Here is a 26,430-nt window from a genome sequence, read left to right on the forward strand (position 1 = left end):
CTTTCCTATTCATAAAATTATCTATCTGTCTTTAAAATGTTGTAACTGTGTCCACATTCACCACTTCCTCAGGAAGTTCATTCCACACACGAACCAACCTCTCTGTAAGAATTTGCCCCTCATGTCTTTTTAAAACCTTTCTCCTCTCATCTTTAAAATATGCCCCAAAGTCTTGACATTACAAGCAAAAGAGGACCCGGGACTGATCTTTGTGGAACACTGATAATGACAGGCCTCCAGTCTGAAAGGTAAGCCACCACCACCACCACCACTCCTACCATTAAGCTATTAAGTATCCAATTGACAAGCTCACCTTGAATCCCATTTAACCAAACTCGACGAATTAGTCTACCTTGCGGAGCCTTGTCACAGACTTTTGTAAAGTCCAAGTAAACAACGTCTACGGCCCTGACCTCAATATTTTTGGTAACTTCCTGAAAAAACTCAATCAAGACACAAATTTCCTCACAGAAAACCATGCCGACCATCCTGAATCAATTTTTGCTTCTCTGAATGTCTATAAATCCTATGTTTTAGAATAACCTCCAAATATTTACCTACAACTGAAGTTGGATTCGCCAGTGTATCGTTCTCCAATTTTCTCCTTCTTACATAAAGTCCTTTAAATTTGTATGTCTCTCCACAGACACTGTTGAGTATGTCCACTCATTTTTTTCTGTCTTTATTTTAAATTTCCAGGTTTGATATATCAATTTGGAATATAAAAGTAGTCTCAGTAGTGATGATGATGCCAACAATCATTGATTGTTGTAAAAATGCATTTGTTTTATTTATGTTCTTCAGGGAAGGACTTCTCCACAGCAACATGGTTGGCTCAGTAAGCAATGTTCTGTGTAAGCTGCATGTGTGTATAACCGTGCACCAGGAAACACAACCCTTGACTGTCCACACACCAAATGGCCGCATCCAAACGGCCAATGAAGGAATTCTACAGATCTCTACACACCATCATCCCCATGGTTGAGTATGGATGGCCCATGAATTCCCGGATCCTCCATATGCCAGAACAAAGCCCAAGCTTTCCAAACTCACTATGTGGCCACGTAACACTGCATTCCAGATCCAGATAAACTGTAAAGATTTGTGATCGTCAAAGCAGGAAAAGGAAGAAGCCAAGTCACATCACCTCCATTTGGGGGACTTCTGTCTAAAACTATAGGAATAGAGTCAGGGAATCCTACGCAGTTTACTTCAAAGTCAAATCATGAACTTGCAATCATCAAAGGGCATTGTAATTAAGAAGCAGTGAAGGTTGAATTGATAAAAGATTGTATCGTAGCCAGTGTCAGGGATGAAGATATTTTTAATTCAAGGAGGTTTCAAGTTTGTCATAGATGATCCATTTCACTACAAAAACAGAAATCGGAGCCCGAACTGTGACAGTTCTGTGAGGATATTTTGGGGATTTTTCTGACAGGGTTTAGATTGGTAAGACCAAATATGACATTGTTCTCTTCCCAAAGGCCCACATCATCATTGACCATATTTCGTTGTGCAAGATATGGTTAGTTGGGATACTTTAGAAAATGTTTAGGCACTTGCATCAGCACAAAAATGAAGAAAAATCTTGAAAAAGGAAAATTTCCAGAGAAATGGGAATCATATAGCAAGGAAGGTTTTTGAGCAGTTAAAGATACAGAGCAAAAAGCGAAGGCAACTTCCTAAATTCAACAGACTCAACACTGATTCTGCACTATTGACTTGAAGCAGAATTTAAGCTTAACGTTAGAGATGTTGTTTCAATATTGACATATACTGAAGGATCAGGATACTTAATTGTTGAGCAAAAATATTTATCTAGGTTCCCCTACAGAGAGTGGATACACTCTCAAAGTGCAGCAGTAAAAAGAAAGACTTATATGGCTATAACCAACACTTTACTGGCAACTGAGGGAAAGTGCATACAAATTTATGCAGTTTAAGAGTTGCAAGAACTGAGAAAAACTGTATTAAAGTCAGACACATTTATCTGCAGGAGAAGTTAAATATAGTCCAGCAAACCATGGGCTAAAACAACATTTGACAATAGTGGAAGAGTTATTAGTACACAATCATTGAATGTTCATATCATGTCAAGTCAAACAGAAATTCTACAGAAACTCCACAAGGATATCTAAGCATCATATCTAAGTACAGAGCAAGAGCACAATCAGTGAGCTTGCAAGGCATTTCAAAGGAATTACAGGATTATATTTAGTCAGACCGGACATATATCACCACAGATAATTTCCTACTAAGCCATTGATTTCATCAAGTTTTCTGGGCAGGCCAGAAGAAAAGCTAGCATTTATTTGATTTCAAAGAGGAGAAAATGTTTAGTTCTAGACAATCTTATTAAACATGGATTGAGGTGACAAGACTTCATTCAATCACAACAGACTCAGTGCTCAGAGAACTGAAAAGAATCTTCATAATACACAGTTTCCCTAAGTAATTGCAATGGGACAGTGGACCTCACTTTTTGAATGAGGCTTTCAGGACGATCATTTTGGAGGCAGCCATTAACTGGATAATAATTCTCCACTCTATTCTCAGAAAGTGTGTATGCGTGCGCACTCGTGTGTGTCTGCGGGGGATGGTTGATTTGATTTGATTTGATGTGATTTGATTTGACTTATTATTATCACATGTACCTAGGTACAACGAAAAGTTTTGTTTTGCATGCAGTACAGGTAGGTCATACCATACAAAGTGTATTTCTGTACTAGAACAGAGTCAACAATACTATATTACAACTGCAAAAAAAGGTGCCCAGAGAGTGAGATTAACATTGAATTTAAAATTTGAGAGGTTCATTCGGAAGTCTAATAACAGCAGGGAAGAAGATGTATTTGGATCTACTTCAAGTGAATAAAAGTTTTTAGATCATCTGCCTGACCAAAGAGGGTTGGAGGGGTCTTAGATTATATTGGTTGCTTTCGTGAGGCAGCAGGAAATATAGATGGAGTCAATGGGCGGGAGGGGGGGGGAGGGCACGTGTGTGTGGGTAGGGGAGGGGGGGTTAGGGGTTGATAGTTGTTCATAATGATGTTATTGATGATGTATCTCATAATGAGGCACTGACAGCAGAAGGAGAGAAGAAATTAGGTTGGAAGAAGCATGTAGAAAGAGCAGATTTAGACTCTACAATGGAGAATGGCATTTGGTAACCTGCAAAGTACAGGTGTAAGGAACAGAGGGCTCCTGGATATCAGAAGTGGACGAGCCTAATAAGGATACAGATCCAATAGCTTCAGAGCCAGTCTATATGCAGATTTCAAAAGCTCAGAGATAATGAAGACCTGTAGCTACATGTGCAGATAACAGTATGAACTTAAAGCACAAGATAAAGGCCTACAGCATGAGGATGGATCCCTCAATTAAATGACATATAAAAGCATTCTTACAATGGCTGTATGTAAAGCAGACATCATAACAAAGAAGACCAGACAGTCCCAGAGACTTCCTCTATTGGACATCCAGATGACAAACCAAATTTGACCTCAAGGTAGATTTCAGTCCATTTGCTGGAGGGTCAAACTGCTTGTTTTCAATGAGTGCATTGGCCACACAATGGATATCAGGCGAAAGGTGAAAAAATTACAAATATTCTCACATCCAGCCTGACTTTGTCGTCAAGCCTGCTGACAAAGATAGCACTGTTGTTTTCTGGAATACTGACATTTATATTGCAGAGGCTGTGCGCCAGCACTCTAATACTTGCTCCTATCTCCCATGGATCATGACCCCACCCTCAATCATCAGGTCATTGTGTCCACAATGGTCACTGATCTCATTTCATCTAGTGATCTCCCCTCTCTGGCTCCATGGTTATATGTCCCTAGCCCGTACAGCCAGCTTCCCAAAATCCACAAACAGGACTGCCCTGGGGATCCATTGTTTTTGCTTGCTCCTGTCTCACAGAATGCATCCACTCCTACCTCAACTAGATTTTTTTCTCCCCTTGCCCAGTCCCTTCCCACTTACATCCACAGTTCTTCTGACACTTTACATCATAGAGTCACAGAGTCATAGAGATGTACAGCATGGAAACAGACTCTTTGGTCCAACTTGCCCATATTGGCCATTTCCCAAATTAATCTAATCCCATTTGCCAGCATTTGACCCATGTTCCACTAAATCTTTCTATTCATATTCCTATCCAGATGTCTCTTAAAAGTTGTTATTGCACCAATCTCCACCACTTCTTCTGACAACTCACTCCATACATGCGTCACCCTTTTCATGAAAAAGTTGTCCCTTAGGTCCCTTTGAAAACCTTCCCTCTCACCATAAACCTATACCCTCTAGTTCTGAACTCCCCCTCCCCAGGGAAAAGACATTGGCTGTTCACCCTATATATGCCCCTTATGATTTTGTAAACCTCTATAAATTCACCCCTCAGCCTCTGATGCTCCGGGGAAAACAGCCCCAACCTATTCAGCCTCTCCCTTTGGTTCAAGCCCTCCAACCCTGGCAACATCCTTGTAAATCTTTTCAAAATCCTGTCAAGTTTCTCAACATCCTTCTTCTAACAGGGACCAGAATTGCGCACAGTATTCTGAAAGAGCCGAAACAAAGTCCTGTACAGCCACAACATGCTATACGCAATGCACTGACTAAAAAAGGTAAGCATACCAAATGCCTTCTTCACTATCCTGTCTACCAAGGACTCCACTTTCAAGGAAATATGAACCTGCACTCCAAGATCTCTTTGTTAAGCAACACTCCCAGGACGTTACCGTTAAGTGTATAAGTCCTAACCTGATTTGCTTTTCCAAATGCAGCTGCTCACATTCATTTAAATTAAACTCCATTTGCCACTCCTCAGCCAATTGGCCCATCTGATCAAATCCTGTTGTGCTCTGAAGTCCACTACATGTCCAATTTTGGCATAATCTGCAAATTTACTAACTCTGGGTTATGGGTAGAAAGCGGGAGAATGGGGTTGAGAAACTTATCAGTCATGATTGAATGGTGGAGAAGACTAGATGGGCTGAATGGCCTAATTTCTGCTCTTTTTTTTCTTATGGTCTCATGGTTTTAACTATACCTCCTTTGATCACATCCAAATCACTTATATTAATGACGAAAAGTAGTGGACCAGCACTAATCCTTGGAGCACACCACTGGTCACAGGCCTCCTGTGTGAAATGCAACCTTTCACTACCACCCTCTGTCTTCTACCTTCAAGCCAGTTCTGTATCCAAACGGCTAGTTCTCCCTGTATTCTATGCAATCTTACCTTGCTAACCAGTCTACCATGATGAACCATGTCAAATGACTTACTGAAGGCCATGTAGATCACGTTCACCTCTCTGTCCTCATCAATCGTCCTTGTTACTTCTTCTCAAATTGCAATCAGTTTCAGAATTCCAATTTCCAGGTCACAGCCATCTCATCTCATCACATGCCTCACATATATCCACATTCTTCCTCAATTGAGGATTTCCTACTACTATGGTTGATAGAGCCCCCAGTTGAGTTCAGCCCACCTTTTACACTTCAGCCCTCTCCTCATCTGTCCCCTCTCACAACAGTGATGTGGTTCCCCTTGTCTTTACCTACCATCCCACTAGCATCCACATCCAAAGGATCACCAGCCGCCTTTCCCGCCAGCTCCAGCGGGATTCCACCAGCAGACACATATTCCCCTCCCCTCCCCTCCACTGTCAGTCTTCTGCAAAGACCATTCCCTTTAGGATGCCTTAGTCCACTTGCCCTCCATTCCCAGCACCTCTCCAGATGCCCACACCACCTTCCCATGCAATTGCAGAACTTGTAAAATTTTCCTGTTTATTTCCTCCCTCATCAGCATCTGAGGCCCCAGACACCACTTCCAGGCAAAATAGTGACTTCCCTGTACTTCACTCAATCTCTTCTACTGCATTCACTGCTCCTAATGTGGTCTGTTCTACATCAGGGAAATGAGGCAAAAACTGGGTGACTGTCTTGCAGAACACCTACATTCTGTCTGCAAAAATGACCCTTGAGCTTCCAATTGCTTCCCTTTTTAATCCTTTCTCATGTTTCTTGTCCAACATCTCTGTCACAGGTTTGCTACGGAGCTCCAGCAAAGTTCGGGGCAAGCTGGAAGAACAGCATCTCATTTTCCGCTTGCAAACTCCAATATTGATTTCAATATGTTAGAGCCTGAGCACCCTCTCCTGTGCCCTTATCCCAAGCCCCACACACTAGGCCTTACAGGGTGGCCTATATACCACATGGACTGCAACCTCAAATAACCCTTTGTAAGCCACGAATGACCCCCATTAGCAGCTATTCATTCTCCCAGGCTGACCTTTACCCATTCCTTTGTCTGTCCCACTGTGTTTCTCTTTCTCAGGGTTCCACCTCCACCTCTGACCTATATACCAACTTTTACCAAGCGGTTCTATAAAAAAGGTCAGTAGACCTTAAACATTAATTTTGCTTTCTCGCCACAGATGTTGCCTGACCTGTTGAGTGATTTCCAGCAATTTTTCATTTTTGTTTCTGATTTCCAGTATCCACAGCTCTTTTTTGTCCAAATATTTGTGTTCACACTCACAATCAGGAGCCCGTTGCTGAAACTATTCAAAATGGTGCTGGATCGTGGCAACAGTGAAAGCATTTCACTATATTTTACTGTACTTTTCACTGTAAAATACATATGACAATAAAAAAAATCATTCATATTTGAGGTGGACAGAAGTTCTCCATTTATGGGGAGGACCTACCTTGAACCTAGTCATAGATGTTTTTCTACACTGCTGCTTTTCTTTACACAAACTGAAGATCTGTACATTTTCAGGAGACAGTTCCTTCCTGGCTTTTGGTACAGACCTAACTAACAGCTCGGTGAGATTATTGACTGCAATTTTGTAGGGTCAATTTCATTTGAATTTTTTTGAATAACTGCATGTATAATTGAGTTGTGCAGAGAGCTAACCTTATGAAGGTTGTATAAAATCAGGCCTGGTGGGATGGATACAACTGAAAGCAAGGGGATGCATGTGGAGATAGTTATTAAGAATGAATTCCCCTCAGTTTTAGCCCCAAAAATGTCCAATTGTAATTGTGCATAGAGCAAAGAGTTGAGAGCAGAGTTTTCAGTCCTTTGCAGTTTTGTGCTTTCCCTCCAAAGGGGCAGGATACTTGTGCTGGAGCAGCAGCAGTGGGTAGTCCAGGTTAACCAGTAGTGAGGAAGGCACTGAATGATATGACTGCCTTTTAGCAAATTGAGCATATTACGTGATCGCATCTGTTAAAGCTAATATTTTACCAGCTGTAAATGAATGTAAACTTGTGGAAACCTGCAGGTGGGCTCAGGGTGGGCCCCCATAATTGGGCACCCCTTTGACATGGAGGATTCCTACCTATCAAATCTCCCAATATCCCTTGTGGCAAGGAACAGTCACACTGAAAAATTTAGCATTGTTTTCATGACCACCTTACCCATCCCCCATCCCTTCTACCCCTGTCATCATTGGCATATTCTTGATTCGCAATGGCAAGTCTGACTTGACTTATCTCATTCTGGGCACTGTAACCTCATACAAATCTCAGCTGCAGAAAGCTACAGCAAAGAAGGAGGCCAGAAGGCCTGCTGTGCCTTTTATGGACCTTTGAAAGGACAGTTGTACTCACTATCACTACCATCCCGCACACCTCCCTCAACAGCTTTCCGTCCGCTCAGCTTTTTACCTGTAATTCTATAAAGTACCAGTAAGTATCTGCTACTTTTAAGAATTATTTATAAAGTCATCTTTGATTATGGATTCCTGATCATACGACATGGAAACTAGCCCTTTTGCTCAACTTATCCATGCTGCCCAGGTTTCCTCAACTGAAGCAGTCCCACTTGCCTGTATTTAGCCCACATCCCTCTAAACCTTTTCTATCCTTGTCACTGTCCAAATGTCTTTTAAATGCTGTAATTGCATCTTCATCTACCACTTCTTCTGGCAGCTTTTTCCATATATGGACCACTGCCTCTGTGAGAAAATCGTCCCTTTGGGTCCCTTTTAAATCTTTACCCTCTTACCTTATACCGATGCCCTTTAGTTTTGGATTCTCCTACCCTGGGGAGAAATCCTTTGCTATTTACCTTATATATCCTCATTATGATGTCATAAATCTTTTTGTTGTCACCCTTCAGCCTCCTACACTCCAGGGAAAATAGTCCCAGCCTATCCAGCCTCTACTTATAACTCAGAGCTTCCAGTGTCAGTGTGGGAAAAGATCTGCCACTCTGCCAACCCACGATAGGCCCACAAAAGCAAAATTGGTCAATGGTACCAAAAACACCCAGAATGCCCAAACAGGCTCATAAGCCAAACCAGACAGCCCACACAGACAAAGGAATACACTTCAAACTCACTAACAATGACAGAGAACCACAGATATCCCAAAGCCCCAAAGATAGTTACACAATCCAGCAATACCAAATCCACACAAAGAGCAGGTCAGACAGAGAGGCACCAGTAAGGCATTGCTCCCAGAACAAGACAATGGAAGCACCTCACCACTTCAGAGGAGACATTAACATCTACCTATGAAGAGGAATGGAACCATCGATACTTTCAGGATGTTGCATTGTGTGAAGGAACTGGACATTCATCTGATAACTGTTTTCCAATTAGCATCCTTGTAACTAGATTACTCCATTTCCAATACACTGTATTTTGCCCATTTTTAAATCAGCCTTATTGTACAGCATTATTATAAAAACTGGTCTCATCCTCAGCCCTAGGAAGAGATAGTCTGATCTACCTATATAGACTGTCAGTTCTGTGTCAGCCTAGTCAGTTTCTCTTCCAGTGATATAGTTTGCAATAAACTGTTTGTCAATTTCACTTTGAGCTGTGCTTTGTGATCTCTAACCTATTGGCAAATTTCTTTGACACTCATTAACATCTTTGTGAATCATTTTTGCAACCTTTCCAGTTTAATAACATCCTTCTTATAGCAGGGTGACCAGAATTGTACATAAGACTCTAAATATTGCCTTACCTGTCACTATTTCAAGTAATGCATTCCAGATGCCAATAATCCTTTGTGTGATAAAAGAGATATATATCCTCTCTAAATCTTTTGACAATAGTTTAAAATCAATGAGCTCTAGTTATTGACCTCAAGGGAACTAACTTTTTCTCTGTTTACTCTATCGAAGAGAACTCTATTGGAGAGTTCAGAAACAGACCAGTAGAAAACCAAGTAAATAGGAATAGTTCTTGGCTCATTCTGCAATAATGTCACTTCTTGTCTTAGTAATCTTTTCTCCCACTCACATCCTTTAAGAATATCCACAGTAAAACTGCTAGAACAGTCAGTCAAACAAAACAGCACAGCATGGCATTCGATTACAGGAGAAAAACACATAATTTTTGAAAACAGTAACCTTCAGCCCTCTTTAACAAACTTGACACAAGAAAACACAGAGAGCTGGAATCACAGTCATTAAAATTGGAGAAGATAATTTTACAGGAACCGACCAGATATCATTTTTTGCAATCACCCCAAACTCAAAATTACCCCCAAAATCTTTGAAGCACAACCTACCTGCAACCTTTGTGGTCTTTGGGGTCTCATGTCAGTCACCAAGGACCCTTTGTATTCAAGAAAAATGTGGTGATATGCCATTGCACAGTTTGAAAGGAAATAAAAATGTTGACCAATTGGCCACCCATATGATTGTATCAATACACTTGTTAATACAACTGATGATACTTATGTTAGCTTGGGAGAAGGCAGAGGCAGAAATATTTAGAGGCTGCATGATTTTGACAGTTGTAATAGCGTTTGGCTTCTAGGCCTTGAAGCTCTACTCACAGAGTCCCGCTAGTGTTGTGCGTAGATCAGAAAATCCAGTCATCAACCTTGCTCAAATGAACACATGCTGGCAGAAAAGTACCACATTGGTAGAGCATCTCTAGTACAGAATTATTTTTTTCAAAATCAGTAATACGTTTTCTTGTTCTGATTAGGACAAATACTTATATTGAAAGGTTATAAAAATTGGGGTAAAGTATTATGCATGAAAATCAATCAAATTCACAAATCGAACGTAACTTGAAGGAATTTTTTTCTTAGAATCCCTACACTGTGGGAACAGGCCATTTGTCCAACAAGTCCATACCAACCCTCTGAAGAGTAACCCAGCTAGACCCATTCCCCAACCTTATATTTACCCCTGCCTAATGCATCTAACCTATACATCCCTGAATACTATGAGCAATTTAGCACAGCCAATTCACCTAACCTGCACATCTTTGGATTGTGGGAGGAAACTGGAGCATCCAAAGGAAGCCCACACTGACACAGGGAGAATGTGCAAACTCTATACAGTCACCAGAGGCTGGAATCAAACTCAGGTCACTGGGACTGTGAGACAGCAGTGCTAACCACTGAGCCACAGTGCCACCCCACCATGTGTTGTGCAGGAATACAATATAAATTTTGATCCGATGAATACAGCCAGCAAGATTTACTGGATTTAAAATTTACTGGCTTCAAAGTTATGTAACCTGGAATTGATTTGAATGTGCCTGTGTGTGTTTTGAATAATAATAATGGACATGATTTTTTCATTAACACTTTGAACATGGAAGCATACTTTCAGTTCAGGCAACATTTCATTTTCATCATATTTATACAACACCAAAAAACACAGGGCAAGTTGCACCATTGTGAAATCAGCCTCAGTTTTGCAAGCTTCATCATCGAAACTATAACCATTTGTTACCACAAAGTAAATGTGTTTTATTATTTATTACAGAATTACTGTTTTTTCAGTTCAAAAGACTGTAGGTGTATGGACACCTTTTGACATCCATTAGGGTATTTTCTAAGACCTCTACTACATTTCTATTGCATCTGCCAGTTCAGTTCATTGACGATTTTCCGAGTTAGTGGGCTGAATCTTACCATAATTTGGTAAAGCGTCATTTTCATTGAGTTTTCTGGAGAGCTTTTCTCTGCCAGGTCAAGCATGTTTTCTTGCACTATTATCCCCAATTCACCTCATTAATGATCCCCGATGCCCCTATAGTGCCTCTCACGTCTGATGTTAGCCTAATTCTCTCACCTGCCATAGCCAGAAAAACTCACTATTTCCCAGGTAACCTGGGACCCCTGGCGCCAGTGCCATCTTTAAAAGCCAGTCCTGCACCTGGTCAGGCTCTGTAAGTCTGTAGGTGCCCTACATGCTTCACAACATTTGTCCTGGACATGACAGAAAGAAGGAAATTGATGCCCTACCTTATGATCAGGCACCTCAAGGTCCTGGTGGTTCAGGTGGTGCAGCAGAGGGACATCCTTTTCCAATGGGACCAGGAGAGGCAACCATAACACAGAACCCTGCCAGCTTGGTCTGGGCTGCCACCAAAGTTAATGACATCTGAGCCATCTAAAGGAATGCCCAGTAATGTAGGAAGAAGGTCAGAGATCTTCTCTGCTCCACCAGGATGAATGTCACCATCTTTTGTCTGCTACCTCACACTCACTCTATGTACGGTACTACATACATTTCTCACCAAGGATCATAGAATACCACTATCTCTGTTGCTGGAAACATCTTCTCTCACTTGCTTGCAAACACCCACTTTCTCTGGATCACTAAGCATGCATAGCCTTTGCACTGCCTATTCACTTTCTCAGCACACCTCACCACCTTTGTTCCATCTGCACGAGTACTGCATGATTTGGAGATGCCGGTGTTGGACTGGGGTGTACAAAGTTAAAAATCACACAACACCAGGTCATAGTCCAACAGGTTTAATTGGAAGCACACTAGCTTTCGGAGCGACGTTCCTTCATCAGGTGGTAGTGGAGGGCTCGATCCTAACACAGAATTTATAGCAAAAATTTACAGTGTGATGTAACTGAAATTATACATTGAAAAATTGATTGTCTATTCAGCCTTTCATTTGTTAGAATACCATGACAGTTTCACTTCTCTCATGTATAAATCACAAAACATTTTTAAAAAAAAGTTGCATTCTCGGGTTAGCTGTTAACAATGGTGAAAGCTAGACAATATATTGAAGGTGTTAGCCCCCTGTGTTCTCTGTCTATGCCATGATGTTTAGATTGATTCTAATCTGAAAAGTGAGATAACGGAGTTTTACATGAATTCATGCAGTTTTTGAGCAAAGTACAATGTAACCCTGTAAGTACAAATTCACCCCACAAAATATATGTGTGCATGTGGGTCTTTGTCTGTCTGTGTGTGTCTGTCTGGGTTGGGGGTTGTGAGTGTGAGAAAGTGTATGTATGTGTGTAGTGAGTGCAAAGTGTCTTAAGTCTGTGAGGGGATATATGTGTGAGTGTAGGAGTGTGTGTGTTTGTAAGGGTGCATGTGGGTGTCTATGTATATATGTGTCAGTGTGTATGTGTGTGTAGGAGTATCTGTGAGTGTATAGTGCAATGGTGGTCACCTGTAATGTGACATGAACTCAAGGTCCTGGTTGAGGCTCTCCCTATGGGTACCGAACTTAGCCATCAGTCTCTGCTTGGCCACTTTTCGCTGCTGCCTGTCCCGAAGTCCACCTTGGAGGATGGTCACCCAAAGATCCGAGGTCGAATGTCCTGGACCACTGAAGTGTTCCCCAACTAGGAGGGAACACTCCTGTCTGTTGATTGTTGTGCGGTGCCCAATGTACCATGCCTCCGGGCATCCTTGCCTGCAACGTATAAGGTAGACCACCTTATACGTTGCAGGCAAGGATGCCCGGAGGCATGGTACATGGGGAAACCGAGCAAAGGCTATGACAACGGATGAATGGGCACCAGTTGGGGAACACTTCAGTGATCCAGGAATTCGACCTCGGACCTTCGGGTGACAATCCTCCAAGGTGGACTTCGGGATAGGCAGCAGCAAAAAGTGGCTGAATAGAGACTGATGGCTAAGTTCGGTACCCATAGGGAGAGCCTCAACCAGGACCTTGGGTTCATGTCACATTACAAGTGACCACCATTGCACTATACACACACACAGATACTCCTACACAACACACACTCTCACACAAACACAGGCACTCCTATACACACATACACACGGACACACATACACACAGACGTGCATACAGACACCCATACACACCCTTACAGACACACACACTCCCACACTCACACATGCACCCCCTCACAGAATTAAGACACTCTGCACTCACTAGCCACACACACATACACTTTCTCACACTCACAACCCCCAACCCAGACAGACAGACAGACACACACACACAGACAAAGACCCACATGCACACATATATTTTGTGACGTGAATTTGTATTTACAGGGTTACATTGTACTTAGCTCAAAAACTGCATGAATTCATGTAAAACTCTGTTACCTCACTTTTCAGATTAGAATCAATCTAAACATCATGGCATAGACAGAGAACACAGGAGGCTAACACCTTCAACATATTGTCTAGCTATCACCATTGTTAACAGCGAACAAGAGAATGCAACTTTTTATAAAAAAAGTTTTGTGATTTACACATGAAAGATGTGAAACTATCACTGTATTCTAACAAATGAAAGGCTTAACAGACAATCAATTTTTCAATGTATAATTTCAGTTACATCACACTGTAAATTTTTGCTATAAATTCTGTGTGTTAAGATTGAGCCCTCCACTATCACCTGATGAAGGAACGATGCTTCGAAAGCTAGTGTGCTTCCAATTACACGTGTTGGACTATAACCTGGTGTTATGTGATTTTTAACAACTGTGCAAGTCACTTTCCCCTAATTCAATCATTAACTTTCTCTCATTCCAGGACAGTTCAACCCACAACAGGGCAAAAAGAAGAAAGACAGGTGCAGAGTGTCTGGTATTCAGCTTCTCACCCACAATGAGGAAAGAATCCTGGCCCTGATCACCCCAAGTGACAGGGTGACATTGACTAAGGCCTCGGCTGTTATCAGACATTCCCTAACTATTGGGCTGGGACCCCTGACTGACTACTCCACTTCAACTTTGAGACACACCAACTTGTTTGAAGCACATGGAGTGTATTTGTCACAGTGTTCAGATGTGAGATTGACATAATATGGTGCCATACAGCAACATGTCCACCCCCTCGTTTGATGACTGCTGAGAAACAAGACAGATTTCCTCGCTTTGCATCAATGCTAAAAGGCCAGTCAAGACAGAAATACTGTAGTCCTATAAGTGTGGCCAAGAAGTAAAGTATTATGACACAGGGATAGCAAGCCAAAACAGATCAGCCTCCCATCACTGGATTCACAACACAATGAAATAAAACCTTCAATGATCCTCAAAGTTGCTCAATTGTTCCCAAATAGACTTCAAAAATAATAGATCTTGGACACCAAGTTTATAACTTAAACAAGAACTAATAATTTATTATTAAAAATGTAAATTTGCAGAACAGAAATAAACTAGAAGGAAATCTAATTAATATTAATATGATCTAAGCCTAATCTTTGATCATAAATCCCCACTAGCGTACCAATATTCAGACAGACAGAGTTGAGGAATAAATTATAAAGGAAAATAACAAAAGTATAATTTGACATTTATTTCAAAATAATCATTTCAACAATGAATACAAGGCCTTTATGAAAACTTTGGACAATGCAAGAACATAGGACTGTTTATCTTTCTTGAATTTCAAAATGTGGATGAGCCAATGTTGGACTGGGGTGGACAAAGTTAAAAATCACACAACACCAGGTTATAGGTTTATTTGGTTTATTTGGAAGCACTAGCTTTCAGAGCACTGCTCCTTCATCAGGTGATTGTGGAGCATAAGGCCATAAGACACAGGATTTATAGCAAAATATTACAGTGTCATGCAACTGAAATAATATATTGAACAAACCTAGATTGTTAAGTTTTTTTTTATTTTTTAGAATGAGTTGTAGATTTTGGTTCATCAAAATGTAAATCCCAGAGCTTAGACCATAAGACCATAAGACATAGGAGTGGAAGTAAGACCATTCGGCCCATCGAGTCCACTCCGCCATTCAATCATGGCTGACGGGCATTTCAACTCCAATTACCCGCATTCTCCCCGTAGCCCTTAATTCCTTGTGACATCAAGAATTTATCAATTTCTGCCTTGAAGACATTTAGCGTCCCAGCCTCCACTGCACTCTGTAGCAATGAATTCCACAGGCCCACCACTCTCTGGCTGAAGAAATGTCTCCGCATTTCTGTTCTGAATTTACCCCCTCTAATTCTAAGGCTGTGTCCACGGGTCCTAGTCTCCTCACCTTACGGAAACAATTTCCTAGCGTCCACCCTCTCCAAGCCATGTATTATCTTGTAAGTTTCTATTAGATCTCCCCTTAATCTTCTAAACTCTAATGAATACAATCCCAGGATCCTCAGCCGTTCCTCATATAATAGACCTACCATTCCAGGGATCATCCGTGTGAATCTCCGCTGGACACGCCCCAGTCCTTCCCGAGGTGTGGGGACCAAAACTGGACACAGTACTCCAAATGGGGCCTAACCAGAGCTTTATAAAGTCTCAGTAGCACAACAGTGCTTTTACATTCCAACCCTCTTGAGATAATTGACAACATTGCATTCATTTTCTTAATCACAGGCTCAACCTGCATGTTTACCTTTAGAGAATCCTCAACTAGCACTCCCAGATCCCTCTGTACTTTGGCTTTATGGCTTCAAAATGTACTTTGGCTTCTCTTAAGTCACCTTCTGGAGATTGTGAGAATTGCAACTTGGCATCTGGAACGCTGTTGAAAAATGTGACTTATTGTTCCCAGTGTTGAGAAAGGCTTGTTTCTCACACATTTCCCACCATAGCCCATGTTGTTCAGAGCTTGGACATTTCTGCCCAGAGTGTCATGTACAGCTGGTTCCAATGAAGCTGCTTTTTTTAAAATATAAAATGAAAAGCAGTTACACAATATTGATTGGGTATGGGAAAGTAAGAGGTTGATGGCTGGCCTTTAGAGAGGTTTATAAAATCATAAGTGGCATAGATAAGGAGAATGACAAGTAGTTTTTCCCTTAGTTTGGGGATTTCAAGGCTAGAGGGTATATTTTTAAGGGTGAGAAGAGAAAGGTTTAGAAAGGACATGTGTGGCAACTGTTCTACGCAGAGAGTGGTTCTTGTTTGGAATGAACTTCCAGGGGTAGTGGTGGATGTGTGTTCGATTGCAAAGTTTAAAAAACATTTGGATAAATACATGAATAAGAAATGCTTAAATGGAAATTGGCCAAGGGCCGGGAGGTGGGACTAACTTAATTTTGGATTATGGTTGGGCTGGACTGGTTGGACCGAAGGGTCTGCATCTGTCTTGTATGACTCTATGACTCTCGTGGGTAGATATGCCCTAATATTGAAAATTGTACCTGTATATGTATCAGGATGGCAACTGACTTTGTCAGATATGTCTTAGCATACCAAGATTAACTGCATGATCCTGGGATTTCATTGGGGAAGGCATGCACACAAGGAACAGCTGGTGGAAAATGAGGGAGCATACAATCAGCTCTCTGATCATGTTGCAATCACTTAGTCATCAAGAATTTTGATTGTTAGCAATAAAATACCACTTATATCACCAAATCTATATGTATGAGTGTACCTGCGTATCTTCAGTACCAGTCAGAGGTTTGGGTCTTCTCATTTACACCAGGAATTGCAGATGTCGCTAATTTGAGGATTACTTTAATCTTAGAATTTGACAGCTGAATGCTATCTTGTTCTTTTCCTACATCCTGCAATTACTCTACCTCACTTATGCTATACACTTCATCTGGGAACTTTCCATCCTAACTCAAATTATGAGACAGAGAATACTCCACTGTTGGCGTTTATTATAAGTGAAGTGGGTACAGCTGCTATGTGATATGCACAGTTCAGCTTGCTATCCTCAAGACCAAACACAGACACACAAGAAGGTCAAGTATTTACAGATATATCAACAATAGAGATCATGAATATGGAAAGATGGAAGTTAAAGTACTACAGCACCAAGCCAGGGTGGGATCTGAAACAAAACAAGAGTCATCGGGTAAAGCAGTAATTACAGTGAACAAGCAAGTTAAGGCTCCAAGTATGGCGAAAGTGAGGACTGCAGATGCTGGAGACCAGAGTCAAGATTGGAGTGGTGCTGGAAAAGCACAGCAGGCCAGGCAGCATCTGAGGAGCAGGAAAATCGACGGTTCAGGCAAAAGCCCTTCATCAAGAATGGCTCGATTCAGGCTTTTGCCTGAAATATCGATTTTCCTGCTCCTCTGATGCTGCCTGGCCTGCTGTGCTTTTCCAGCACCACTCCAATTAAGGCTCCAAGTATGGCATTTCCTTTAGATCTGGAAAACATAATTGAAGAGCAGCATTTAAACAGCAACAAAATGATAAATCTGGCAATTTATTAGTGAGCAGTTGGAAAAAGAAGTTGTAAAAGATGGTGAATTATCATAAAAACTCAACTAATTTCTTAATGTCCTTCAGGACATGAATCTATAGAACTCATTGGAAATAAAAATTGAGAGATGTACAACAGGCTGCTGATTCACTTCCATTAAATCAAACTATTGCACAAAGCAAAAATCTATGCCCTTTTATCTTGTATCTACTGCCCTTGATTTTAGATCTTGCAACTGTTGTAAACTGTTCTTATCAAGCCAGCAGCAAAATACCGTGGATTCTGGAAATCTAAAATTTAAAAAAAAAGATGATAGAGAATCAGGTCTGACAGCATATGTACATAAGAAGTAACATGTTAAACATTGCAAGGCTGATTTGACGCTTCTTCAAAACGTCTTCTCCAGACCTGTTAAGTTTCTCCAGTACTTCCAGTTTTATTACCACTTCTACCTAACTTGATCGACCTTTTTATAATGTTAAACAAATCCAGAAGATTGCCAGAAGAGTCATCAGGTAAAGCAGTAATTACAGTGAACAGGCAAGTTAAGGCTCCAAATGTGGCATTTCCATTAGATCTGGAAAACATAATTGAAGAGCAGCATTTGAACAACAACAAAATGATAAATCTGGCAATTTACTAACGAGCAGCTGGAAAAAGAAGTTGTAAAAGATGTTGAATTGCAATAGTCCTAGAACTGAACTATTTGAGGTACTATTAACAACTTCTTACCACATGAAAAAATGACCTTGGTGCTGAAAATGGAATTTTAATCATGCCTATCCAATGGAAACCAGTCAGTGAGTGGTTATAATTGTCTGTGGGCCCTCTTCCAATCATCTTCTTCCTCTCATGTTCCATTCCAGCAATCATCTCTCCAAGCAAGAGGTCTACTGGCAGGAACCAGCAAACTCTGCCTTTAAGTTTGCAGTAGAGCCGTGGAGCATCATAGAACACGGAATTTCATTTTAACAAGGCTCTGGTACTTCCTACAATTTGCCCACTGAAATGTGAGTGACCTAATTTGTTTAAATTATAGAGAGGATCAAATAGTCGTATCTCTGAATTTCTAGTTTTTATTATTGAAATGCATGAGGGATGAATTGCACTGAGAAATAAAACTGCAGATGCTACCATGATCGATGAAAGTAAAATTTTATTAACAAATTCTGTTACTGGCAATGACTGTTTGCCACGTTATTGCTTTGCTGTTGTTGGGGGGATGTCACCCACAAGTTATTTTTTAATTCCACTATGTTTTAAGACTCATTGGCAGTCAAGTACTGAAACAATAATTCAAACTTTAATGAATGTAGTGACCAAGTATAAGACCTCTCAAGTATGCAAGCATAAACCTGCAGCCCACCTTAGCTATTGCCTGATTAATGGTGAAACCTTGCCAGGTCTTCAACCAACAGTGATCTGTTGCTGGGGCAAGTCTCCAGAGTTTGATTCTTGTGTAGTGCTGTTCTTTGAAGTTCTGCTAAGGTGGAGTTCTGTGGTTTGACTCTGTTCTGTTCTTCGGTCTCTGAAGTGACATATATTTCTTTAGCATTGTTTCATTCAAATTACTGCACATCTGCAGCTGGCTTCTTTTTCAAAAGTGATTTCTTTGTTTCTTATAACATTTGGCATTGACTGTCTGTTTGATGACACAGCTTTCCTGTGATTAACTGCTCAAATTCTACTGCAGGGCAATCAGTTAGCCATGTGGCAATAAATCATCCAGTTTATCAGACTGGTGTCAAAGCATTTTTGTTTATGTAACCTCGGCAAGACTAATTGCTCAGTCTCTGTGTAACATCCTGTCTTTGTTTCCTAACAGTTTATTCCAGACAGAATTATTGCTATGTGTAATAGTTTATCTTTTGATGATTTATTCAGTCCATGAATTTTATTAAAATTGTGAAGTCCATGATATCACATTGTTCTGGCTGTGATTGACCTTCTGCTGCCAAAGTAAGACCACCAGAGAATTTAAGCACAATTTTTCAAGAGCACATATGAGATTCCATACAGAATATCTTTGTAATCCATTATCATGGAGGAGAAGGCAGGGGAGAACATGGTGCACAAATGAAGGCCAGACACATTTAAGGAGAATGGAGCCCATTGCTAAGAGGACTTTGACAGCCAGCACTCAGTCTCACCCGACGTCCATTTCATTGAGCAGACTTTGCAGATTGGACTCTATGTGCTATGGTCTGATCTCTTGTTTCATCCCTCTGATAGCTGATCTCATGGTACATATTCTTGAAAAATGAGACATAGATAGTCACCATACATAAAATTAAGAAAGATGATAATCAGTTAAATGACCAAAGTATTATTCCTTACTTTCTGCTCTTTTCTTCACCTTTTCTACAAATTTCAACCAGAATCTACTTCTTAAATGCTGCACTCTAATTTCCATGGTGCTCAGAATATTACTTCTATTGCTCAGAGATCTTGCACCAAATGTATTTAAATTAACTGATCATGCAAATCCTGCCACAAATTCCTTTATGAGAATGTTCCCCTGGGCTCCAGGAATAAAGATTGGACTGCTGCAGCACAGCCTTTCATTTTGATTCTTCTCCTCTCCATTCCAGGTTGCCCTATGTATATCAAGCAGTAAGCTGCCTGTCTGTCTCAGGCAGGCACTTAGCTCATCCCAAATGTTTTAATTGGACTAGGCCTCTCACACAATGTCCCACACACTCTATCCTCTATAGCACTGCCCTAACATCAAGAGATAAAAGTTTTCTTGAGACTTTTGAAATTCTCAAGTGAAAATTTAAAAATATTATCACCTCATTTGTTGATATGTGCATCCACTATTTTGAGGCCTTACTGCATTTAGAATTAGGTTTTGGAGTAATATCCATGCCAATAAAAACTAAAAAGTTTTCACGAGTGTGGCATGGTTGCTCAGTGGTTGGCACTGCTGCCTTACAGGACCAGGACTTGTGTTCAATTCTATCCTTGGGCGACAGTCTGTGTGGAGCTTGCACAATCTCCCTGTGTCTGCATGGGTTTCCTCCCAGCGCTCCAGTTTTCTCCAACAGTCCAAAGATGTGCAGCTTAAGTGGATTGCTAAATTGTTCATAGTGTTTAAAGATATGTAGATTAGGTGGAACAACCACGAGGAATGCAGGGTGATAGGGTAGGGTGGTGGGTTTAGTTGGGATGTACCTCAGAGGGGCATTGTGGACTCAATGGGCAAGATGGCCTGCTTTCACACCACAAGCATTCCATGATTTCTATTCTATACTATTTTGTACATTAATGCATAATACTCACAAGTCAACATTAGTAATATCTGTAACCATTTCTGGATGAATAAATAATTTCAATTGTTAAAAAGACATGAGTAACTCAGTTGAATTATGCTCCGTATAATTCATCTCTTAAAGAGATCAGTTTTATGCTGAAGTTTTTTGAGAGTATTAGTTTTGACAGTTTTACCTTGCCTGTCTAGACAAATGAATTAGCTATGGTTCTGTGTCCACATCAGGAGCATCAAAAGCATTTCATATGCTGGGTCTGATCTGATATTCCGCCATTTGGCATAAGCAAAGTTGAGATAACTGACTGAGGCTATGTTGAGTATCAAGATTGCTTGATGTATCACAAAGCAGACAAGCATATTTTATACTTGTTGGTATTCATGACGGTGAATATGTGTTTCCCGCTGGTTTAAAACAATTCTCAATGCAAAAGATTTCATATTTGAAATATTTTTATGCCAAAAATTGATCAAATTTGTGACGTCGACATCAACAAAGTTGAATATTGCAGGAAGGCATTTCGATCGGAGGCAGGTAAGTGAATTGTTTTATTTTATTTTATTTTCTGTCATGTTAGAGGCATTTAAAGTTTGATCTACCAGTGCTGCAGATATTAATACTTTCCCTCAGAAAAATCATTTTGCAGATCTAGCTAGGACATGAGCAATTAAATATTTTAATAACAATGTCACTTGTATGACGAGCGTTAATAAACATTCATTGATTTTTCTTTCAAACATGCTAGTTCAGAAAATTTATCTTTGCATAATTGCACTCTATGCCTACTATAGTTCTCATCATCAGTTACTACAAAATGTCTTTGCATGTTTCATTCTTTCACACCAGTTAAGTGCTGTTTGCAAAGCAAGCATGAGATCATCCAATTTATGCCTGCAAAAAGATTTAAAATTTAACATTTCTTGTGAAATGCTCACCACTCTCAATTACCTATCTTTTCCTTAGAAAAGACAAAAAGATTCCTGTCACTACATAAATTAAAAATCAGGGATCAAACTGGGTCAAACAAAATGAGGAACACTTGATTGCCATCTTTTGATAATAGTAACTATTAGTGTGAAGTTGCATGAATGATTTCATCCTGTAACTAAACTTATCTGGCAGGCTTCACCAGAAGGAAAGTATTTGCATTTCAATGACGCATTTCATTGCCTCAGGACGTTCCAATTACAGAAATTAAGTACTTTTGAAGAGATCTGTCTGCTGTAGTGTAGAAAATGGAAGTAAAGAAATCATAAAGAATGGGAAGGCTGCAGGCAGGAAGAAAGTTTTCTATTAGCTGCATCTGGCCTTTGAACCTTTGAGACCAGAATTATGCTCATCTCCAGCTAATTCTCCATCATTCCCATAAAACATGACAATTGTATTTATTACGATATATTTCAGGTTGGATCATTCTGGCCATATTTGCAAATTGTGTTTATCAATGTGAAGAACATCAATGATGAGATACAAATGTTTTATAAATCAGGTACGTTATTGTTAGTTTCAAACTCTCTTAACGCCATATGGAGTAAATTCAATGCAGGGTAAAGCTTTCCTTTAATTGACTCAACAACATGCGTCAGCCCTAATCTCAGAAAACGTCTGGGTTCTGCCTGCACAAACTGAAATGTGTCAGACCCATTATAACAATAGGAAGTTTGAACTTCATTCAAATAGATAGGATTGTAAAAATCACATTTTTGGATGAAAGTGTCTGATCTGCACATTTCCTGTTTTGATTAATAAAGTTAATGGAATAGTTCATTCAGAAGAATACCACTGATCCACTGTGTCTTCACCAGTTTTCGAAATGAATATTCACTTTGTGCCAATCTCCCACCTTTTTCATGATAATTTTGCGCAGTGCTTCTTTTCAGAAAATAACCAAATCTGAAAACTATACCATCAAAAACCTCTAACAATTGCTTCAACAGTACCTGACCAGAATTTTGAATAATGATCCTCATCTTTTCTGAACAATTAATTTCAGGCACTGGATTTGTATCTCAAACAAAAGACTTGACAATTCATTAAATACGCAATAATGTTGACAGAGAAAAATTAACAACAAGGTAATCTGATTAATGTCTATGCTTTAAACCCAAAACATTTATTTGTAGTCTCCATTGACACAAAAGACAGACAGACAAACAAACACAGTTAAGGTCTAAATGATGGAAATTAACACAAGTGGCCAATTATTTAGTTGGTTTTCCCGATATGTTGATTCACAGGTACAGTTGTGGACTCGTTAGTTGCTTTTATGAAACGTTAGCCACAGTTACCTTCTCAACCTGGTAAAGGTAGTGGCACTTCTAACTTAACTTTCTACTCTATAAGTTTCCAAAAACTGATGGGGCAGATTAGGTTGGGAGCTTTCAAATCTTCACACTGTGTTGTCGGCAGACAAGAGTATTTCCTCCTGAAAACACAGTTCAAACACAACTCTGGTTCTGCCCTGATTGACTACATATCAGCAAGTAAAGGGACGGCTGGAAAATGGGAAGCCTTCAGAAATGAGATAACGAGAATCCAGAGAAAGTATATTCCTATTAGGGTGAAAGGGAAGGCTGGTAGGTATAGGGAATGCTGGATGACTAAAGAAATTGAGGTTTTGGTTAAGAAAAAGAAGGAAGCATGTGTCAGGTACAGACAGGATAGATCGAGTGAATCCTTAGAAGAGTATAAAGAAAGTAGGAGTATACTTAAGAGGGAAATCAGGAGGGCAAAACGGGGACATGAGATAGCTTTGGCAAATATAATTAAGGAGAATCCAAAGGGTTTTTACAAATATATTAAGGGCAAAAGGGTAACTAGGGAGAGAATAGGGCCCTTCAAAGATCAGCAAGGTGGCCTTTGTGTGGAGCCACAGAAAATGGGGGAGATACTAAATGAATATTTTGCATCAGTATTTACTGTGGAAAAAGGATATGGAAGATATAGATTGTAGGGAAATAGATGGTGACATCTTGCAAAATGTCCAGATTACAGAGGAGGAAGTGCTGCATGTCTTGAAATGGTTAAAGGTGGATAAATCCCCAGGACCTGATCAGGTGTACCCGAGAACTCTGTGGGAAGCTAGAGAAGTGACTGCTGGGCCTCTCGCTGAGATATTTGTATCATCGATAGTCACAGGTGAAGTGCCGGAAGACTGGAGGTTGGCAAATGTGGTGCCACTGTTTAAGAAGGGTGGTAGGGACAAGCCAGGGAACTATAGACCAGTGAGCCTGACCTTGGTGGTGGGCAAGTTGTTGGAGGGAATCCTGAGGTACAGGATGTACATGTATTTGGAAAGGCAAGGACTGATTCGGGATAGTCAACATGGCTTTGTGCGCGGGAAATCATGTCTCACAAACTTGATTGAGTTTTTTGATGAAGTAACAAAGAAGATTGATGAGGGCAGAGCAGCAGATGTGATCTATATGGACTTCAGTAAGGCGTTCAACAAGGTTCTCCATGGGAGACTGATTAGCAAGGTTAGATCTCATGGAATACAGGGAGAACTAGCCATTTGGATACAGAACTGGCACAAAGGTAGAAGACGGAGGGTGGTGGTGGAGGGTTGATTTTCAGACTGGAGGCCTGTGACCAGTGGAGTGCCACAAGGATCGGTGCTGAGTCCTCTACTTTTTGTCATTTACATAAATGATTTGGATGCAAGCATAAGAGGCACAGTTAGTAAGTCTGCAGATGACACCAAAATTGGAGGTGTAGTGGACAGCGAAGAGGGTTACCTCAGATTACAACAGGATCTTGACCAGATGGGCCAATGGGCTGAGAAGTGGCAGATGGAGTTTAATTCAGCCAAATGCGAGGTGCTGCATTTTGGGAAAGCAAATCTTAGTAGGATTTATACACTTAATGGTCAGGTCCTAGGGAGTTTTGCTGAACAAAGAGACCTTGGAGTGCAGGTTCATAGCTCCTTAAAAGTGGAGTCGTAGGTCAATAGGATAGTGAAGAAGGCATTTGTATGTTTTCCTTTATTGGTCAGAGTATTGAGTACAGGAGTTGGGAGGTCATGTTGCAGCTGTACAGGACATTAGTTAGGCCACTGTTGGAATATTGCATGCAATTCTGGTCTCCTTCCTATCGGAAAAATGTTGTGAAACTTGAAAGGGTTCAGAAAAGATTTACAAGGATGTTGCCAGGGTTGGAGGATCTGAGCTACAGGGAGAGGCTGAACAGGTTGGGGCTGTTTTCCCTGGAGCATCGGAGGCTGAGGGGTGACCTTATAAAGGTTTACAAAATTATGAGGGGCATGGATAGGATAAATAGGCAAAGTCTTTTCCCTGGGGTTGAGGAGTCCAGAACTATAGGGCATAGGTTTAGGGTGAGAGGGGAAAGATATAAAAGAGACCTAAGGGGCAACTTTTTCACGCAGAGAGTGGTACGTGTATAGAATGAGCTGCCAGAGGATGTGGTGGAGGCTGGTACAATTGCAACATTTAAGAGGCATTTGGATGGGTATATGAATAGGAAGGGTTTGGAGGGATATGGGCCAGGTGCTGGCAGGTGGGACTAGACTGGGTTAGGATATCTGATCAGCATGTACGGGTTGGACCGAAGGGTCTGTTTCCAAGCTGTACATCTCTATGACTCTATGACTCTAAGTGAGCAGCTCTTAGATACAGTCTGGTCCAGTCTGTGAGCTGGGTGCCTGTCCTTGGGGACAAAATGTCCTCGCAACAGCCTTTCAATGTAGCTGCTAGTGCACCCTGCTATGCAACTCTTTGCTTCCTGGGTATCCTGCCAATAGATCAAAAACATGTCATGAGGATTCAAAGGGGTTGACAAACTTTGGATGACAATATCTGTGGACAAGGGATGTATGTGCTTTTTGTCCAGGGATCATGCCCTGAGATGTTGTTGAGTAAATTAGATTCTCTTCACAGGCAAAAGTGAGCTGAAATCTCCAAGTACCTGCTCTGACGTCCTTGTTGAAAATTCTTGGCATCTAGTTTATGCCCGAATTGTCGATTCTCCTGCTCCTTGGATGTTGCCTGACTGCCTGTGCTTTCCCAGCACTACACTCTTCGACTCTGATCTCCAGAATCTATAATCCTCACTTTCTCCTGCTCATGGCAGAAAGTAGGATACAAAGTTGCATATTAATGAGGTGAGATCTTCAGTTAATAAAGTCATCAACAAGCAGTAATAGGCAGCTAGTGAGAATTTTGCCTCTGAACTTAGTTAAAAACAAATTGCTTGCAATGTCAAGATAGTCCTTGTTAGACAATTTGTGCAATTCTGCCACATATCTCACCATAGTCCACATCGTTCAGGATCCCACAGGATTCCACCCATCGTTTACCTTTCTAATGTAAATTGTACCTGATTTCTATCATGCAATACATTCCATCTTGATTAAGACAACTCTCTATTCTCACGAAAACTCTGAGGATTTTTCTCTATCACTAGAAACCAAGTGGAATTTTAGACTCAATCCAGGAAAAAGGATGCGGGCAGCAAACTACCCGAACAACAAGCTAGTGGTGATTGGCATCGCAACGCATACAACCTGGTGGGCAGCTGCAGGCATTATTGTTTAACACCACAAGGTAACTATAGTGAGAATTCCAGTGAACCCTGAAGGAGTTTATAGCTTTAAACACTATAGATTTAAGAGCTACTCATATAGTCTACAGCTCTTGCAACTGAGCAGTCAAATGACCTGCAGAGAAATGGCAGTTAATGGTAAAGCCTTTATTTCAGACTCGGCAAGAAAAGCACAGAAGCAAGAATGAGCTCAAAGCTGGTGACAGCTACAGATTTGATTAAGGAACAAGAATCTGTAACAGCAGAAC

This window comes from Chiloscyllium punctatum, chromosome 9 (genome assembly GCF_047496795.1).
Source record: "Chiloscyllium punctatum isolate Juve2018m chromosome 9, sChiPun1.3, whole genome shotgun sequence".
Classification (NCBI taxonomy): Eukaryota; Metazoa; Chordata; class Chondrichthyes; order Orectolobiformes; family Hemiscylliidae; genus Chiloscyllium; species Chiloscyllium punctatum.